This window comes from Eurytemora carolleeae, unplaced genomic scaffold, assembly GCF_000591075.1.
Source record: "Eurytemora carolleeae unplaced genomic scaffold, Eaff_2.0 scaffold562, whole genome shotgun sequence".
NCBI lineage: Eukaryota > Metazoa > Arthropoda > Copepoda > Calanoida > Temoridae > Eurytemora > Eurytemora carolleeae.
The window spans coordinates 38,668-44,667 of NW_019396470.1; positions in this window are offsets into that span (position 1 = coordinate 38,668).

The following is a 6,000-nucleotide window of genomic DNA, read 5'->3' on the forward strand; positions in this document are numbered from 1 at the left end:
GATAATTTATTTTAATTAAATTTTACAATATTTTTTAATTTTTATGCGATATCAGATTGAAATATTTTGAGACTTCTATATTTCTTGTTCTTTACATTTTCATCTTGAATGTCCATCCTTCATCCATCCTTTAATCATACTTTGGCTACTTTTGAAAATTAAAAGAAATGCATATTTTGGATGTCCTGGCAGTTAGCCAAATTGCAAGAAAGAACTACACATTTTTCAGCATGTTTTATTTTGGGTAGGTATACATAGAGGGGGGAGGATGTGACGTCTACCATCCTGTGTATTTGTCTTCTTTCGCTATCGGTGAAAAAAAAATAGATAGTGTAAAGCTCAAATCCCCTTCTAATTTTCTGCTCAAAGTTTTCTTCTTTTTTCTTGTTTTTCTTGTTTTTACACTTTAAGGTCTTTCCAAATAGTTCTTTTGACATCGAGTTGTGGAGCAGGTAGGAGAGAGATAAGGTGGTTTGTAAGAGGAAGGGTATCTGGGATTGCTCCCTGTTGTCCTTCTTTGTTATAATCTTTCCGAGTTAAGGGGGGTTAAGGGGGAGTTGTGAGCCCTGAAGCTCTCTTAGGAGGAATCTTCCATAGCTGTCCCTTACATCTGGTTGAGTAAAAACCAGTATGCACAGCTTGGATACCCACGAGGGGTTAAACTCCTTCTTTCAGTACTCCAAGCTGAAGCTTGCTTCCCCTGTAGAATATAAGATATGTAACTAAACTCACCGCTTTTTCATCTGTAATTCCGGGACCACATAGGCAACTGATTTAGAAACATATAATGAGCTAAACTTCCTTGCAACAAACCAGAAATATGAACAGAATTCGAAAAGAAGCAGAGATTAGCAGAATTCTGAACCAATGAAAAGATAAGAAGAATGTATTGACTATTTCTAATACCAATTATTTTGAAAATATCAAAAATAAATTTTGGATATTGTTTCCCACTTGGAGTTTTTGGGGTCCCAGAATCCCTTGTCTACCCCCCAGGGGGAGGGTCCCGGGGACCCAAGAATCCCAACGTGGGAAAAATTGGAATACTGTAATACTATTAAAATGATATTGATTGCTCTGACTATTTCCAGAAGTATTTATACAAGGTAATTTAAGTGTTATAAAAACCTTTTTATATTTAAAAAATAAATTGTTAAAAAGATGGCTAATCTTGTTTAGTAGTGGTGGAAACAGTTTTACAAACTTTTAGAGTTTAATCAAACTTTCTGCTTCAGCTCCTTCTATATTNTAAACCTTACCCCCACCACATCAACTCCTTCTATACCCCCACTCCTCCCCTAAACGATGTTAAAGGTACTTTCCCAAAGGCATTTTCCCAAGTGGCAACTTCCCAAGGATATTTTCCCGCAGCGCTCGGCCCCTAGCCCTCTAATAAATATCATGTCATTGTAATAAATATTGTATAACAGGATATTGGTGAACTTGAACTAAAACATGGGTTGTATTTAGATTAACTATGTTTATATCTATCTTTGCTAATCTTTTAGATATGTACATTAAACTTAAACTATTCTGTAAATTGTGACAGCTTAACTTCGTTATGGCTTTCTGCACTAAACTTGTAGATACATACTTTAAACTTAAACTAAACTGTATATGCATATGGACATAAAACTTGTAATTACGTCGATTAACTTTACTTTTAACATAGATCTCTAAAATACGAATTATTTGGTAGAGACTCTGCTTTGATTAGTGTGACAGAGTAATTTGGTCCTTGTTAGAACATGTGAGCTGAGATCATGCCCATTGGTTTGGTCTTGATCAATTAAGAGCTTGTGTCTGTGTTGACATTGATAGCTAGTCCTCGTTGAAACATACGAGCTGAGATCGTGCCCAGAGGCTTGGCACTGATCGATTAAGAGCTTTTGTCCATGTTGACAATTAGGGCTGGGCACGTTCCGACTTTTTTGAAATCGTTCCGTTCCGTTCTAGAACGAGGGCCTTCAGCTAAATCGTTCCGTTCTCGTTCCTCTTTTTTAGTTCTAAGCGTTCGTTTTTTTTTCGGAACGATGGGATCGTTCTTGATTTTGTCCATGTTGACAATGATAGCTAGTCCTCGTTGAAACATACTAGCTGAGATCCTGCCCAGAGGTTTGGCATTGATCAATTAAGAGCTTTTGTCCATGTTCACATCGCTATCTAGTCCTCGTTGAAACATATGAGCTGAGATTGTGCCCAGATGTTTGGCATTGATCAATTAAGGGCTTGTGTCCGTGTTGACATTGTTAGCTAAAGAGTTGTACTCATGGATTGATACAGTTTTGGACGAAGTTTTAAGAGTACGGCATTAACTGCTGCCAATCCTAACAGGTGTTCGTCCCTCATTGCAGCCTGTAGGGTCTCAGACTGCCTGACCTAACCTTTGGGAAGTTGCTGATTGGGAAAATACCTAACGCACCTTAGTCAACGTTCCTTCTTATTAGTTATCCATCTGAAAAATTAACAATTAAAAGGTGTTTATATTTATCAATGAACAATCTAAAATAGGTGAGTTTAGAACCCCAGTTTTATAATATCATATTGTTGTTCACTCGGTTAATGGTAAAATTTGTATTTTCTGATCCATTAAACCCAGTCATAACTTGGACAGGTCTATTACATAACTTCTATAGTACACAATACAAACTAATAATTCAATCCATGTCATAAACAAACTTGGAGGGAGGGGGTTGAAAATCAAAAGGTTTTATCCTTTTTGTAGATTTGACTTTTAAAATCTATGTTTGTTTTGTTACTAGGCCTAGACTATTATGTAGTATTGGGACTTTTATATAGTGTTCACTTTCAGGGTCCAATTTGGAATAGTATCTGGGAAATATTCACTCAACCTCTATTCTTGGAGTATTTTAAATATTTTCTCCTAAACACTTAATTTTAATTCATAAATAAATAATCACTTACTAAAATAAACAATAATACTCATTACTTACTTATTACATTATAATGCCATATTTTGACCACAAGACAGAAAACCCGAATCAAAAGCGATCCAAAAAGAACGTATTTTAACGATAATTAAAAAATTTTGAACAAAAAAAGTTTTTAAAAAGCAGTGTTTAACTTATAACATTCTTGGAACGAATGAACTTTACTCCCCTTTCTTGTTACTTTACCTTAATATATCTGAATAACAACCAAAATGCTCAACGTAAAACTAATTAACGAAGTCCATCCCGTTTGTATCGAAATATTTTGAGCTCTCATTCAAAATCCACGACACATCGCATTAACAACCTAATAAATCACTTAAATATTGAGATACATATAAATAAATAAAATAGCAAATATGAAACCTCTACAGTTAGTGAGTGAACATAGATTTTAAAATTAGAACTCACCAGTATTTTAACCAGGAGAACTAGTTTACCGTGGCTTGTGGTTCTGTGGTGTTCATTAAAAACATTTGGAAATTAATGCAACACAATGCACAAATGGCTGAAAATAGATTTTCAATAAATTTATCAAATAAACTGGACATGTCACACACTGTGCACAGTGATATTTTCATTTTTTAACTGACAGGATTTAGAAGTTAACCTTAATTAGCTTGACAATATTTGACAAATTATTTTTCTTATATTATATTTTACATATATATTTTAAACACAAATTTTTGAAATTTTGATCATTCGTAAACCTTCCGTGGGGTCACGTGAGGTCCCACACAAAATTTAGGCCCGATCGGTTCAGCCGTTTTGACGTTTATGATTATAAGAAAATCTTATTTTCTTTGCTTGTAGCACAGCCAACAATAAAGCTAAAGTTGGGATTTAATGAATAAAATATTAAATCCCTTTGTCTGCAGTTAAAGCTTTATTTAATGTCTGAACACACTAAAAATCATGAAATTTTATACACCCTCATCAGCGAACATAGATATATAGTCTGCTGTTACAGAACAAGTCAAAATTGTTGAAAAAAAATGTCTGACATGCCAAAAATCTGTTTAAAGAATTACTATACATAGACTAAATATTCGTAAACAAAAATTTCCTGTCACATATATATTGTTTTATGCTAAATCCTAAAGATTGAATGAGCTAGAGCAGGAACACCTAACACAAACTTTAAAAAAGGTAAATCAATTTTTCTGAACATTTATTTGGCCTTAGCCTTATGAATTTTTAACATTTTTTTAAATGGGTTTCGAAATCCTTAAACTATGGGCCTTAGTGGATATAATTTTAGAACTCAAAAGCATTTGTTTATAATTTGGTTTTTGTTTAATATAGGCTGGGGGGAGGGGTGTTTTCAACCCCATCCCTTTGATTTTGCCCTACGAGTTGAGATAGGTTAGTGTGAAACATGTTCTTTGTAAAACTTTTCAAGGCCTATTCATTATAAATTTGACCTGTAACAATAATGGTTAATGTGCAAGTGAGGATTTTTAAAAATAATTATTTAAATTTTGACAAACAGTCACTCAATCAAAAGGTTTTATCCTTTTTGTAGATTTGACTTTTAAAATCTATGTTTGTTTTGTTACTAGGCCTAGACTATTATGTAGTATTGGGACTTTTATATAGNTCTCTTCCTTCTGAGACAAATTAAAAGATAAGCCTAGTTCAAATTTACCGTATATATGAGAAGCTTCTCTTACCCCTCTGTAAATAATGCTACGAATTCTAATCATATTCGTCAAACTTTCAGGAAAATAATTTCAAAAATCTTAACTTCTTTCTTGTTTAATCTTTAGATCGGTATCGAATCGTCTTAAGTTGCATTTAATTTAAAATAATTCATTCCGATTTTTGTAAACATGTTCGAAGATATATAAATGCACGAGTCACACTTACAACTGTCTGAATCAAGTATGAATTAGATATCACTGATTATTTTTAACTCTCTACAATTCAATTCAAGTTTGACTCCAGCTGATCTTACCGGGGTACGCTGTCGCTATTATGAACCCTTTAAAATCAAGGCATTTCAGTCTGACAGTTTACATCGAACGTGACGTGTGCATTCCTACTGCAGGAAAGATGGGGGGACTTGAAATTACGCTTATTTACAATCCCTTTAGGCTTTAACCATTCTCACTCCTGACTCTGGTTCATACATGGGATTTATATGACAAATTCGATCCAGGTGGCATTTTTTCATCAACACAAAAATTGCAGGTCTACGATTTTTGATTCAAAATTGACGACATTGCAAAGATTGTACAAATTTAAATTTATTAAATAACTCAAAATTGCCTTAATATCTTATATCTTCGTCAATTTTTAAGGCTTGAGAAAGACAGACCATTTTATGAAAAGCTCGTGAGACGTACAGTCTCATTTTCGATTTTTTAAAAAGAATTTTCTAAAAATTTTTAACCTTATATGTATTCCCCCGGGCACCCACGGCCTATGGGTTCCCTCAAAAACTTTCAGCCAATTTGGTCCAGCCGTTTTGTCAGCTTACATATAAATATACAAATTATATAGAAGAAATAATTATATAAATAATTATATTAATAATTATATAGAATATAGATAACATGGCTCAAAAATGGTTGAAACGGCTTGAATCTTGAAACATAGAATAAACAATTTTAATTAGAACCAACTATATTTAAGCCGCGGCTCAAATTCTTTAAATTCAGCCATTTAATTCTGCCGTACTTTTTGAAATGATAAAAACGATTAAGAATTTTTGTTTTTGTAAAAAAAATTTCGTTTTTTTAGGAAATCAATATGTTTTTAGTACAGAAAACGGAAGTTTTTTAAAGCAAATATAAGGGTCTAACTATGAAAACTTACAAGATATACCTGTTGCTTCAAAAACTGTCTCTTCATTGCGTTTTTGTGTTCAAAAGCTTAAAGTAACGCTTATTAGTTTAACTGTTAGTTTTATCTTAAAACGAAGGTTCGTTGGTTTTTACAAATCCAAAACGAAACTAAAAACGATCATTTTTACAAAAATGCTCATTCTTTGCGGGTAACGCTGTACCAAATGGTGACTTTTTAGTTAACAAATATTATAGGTTAT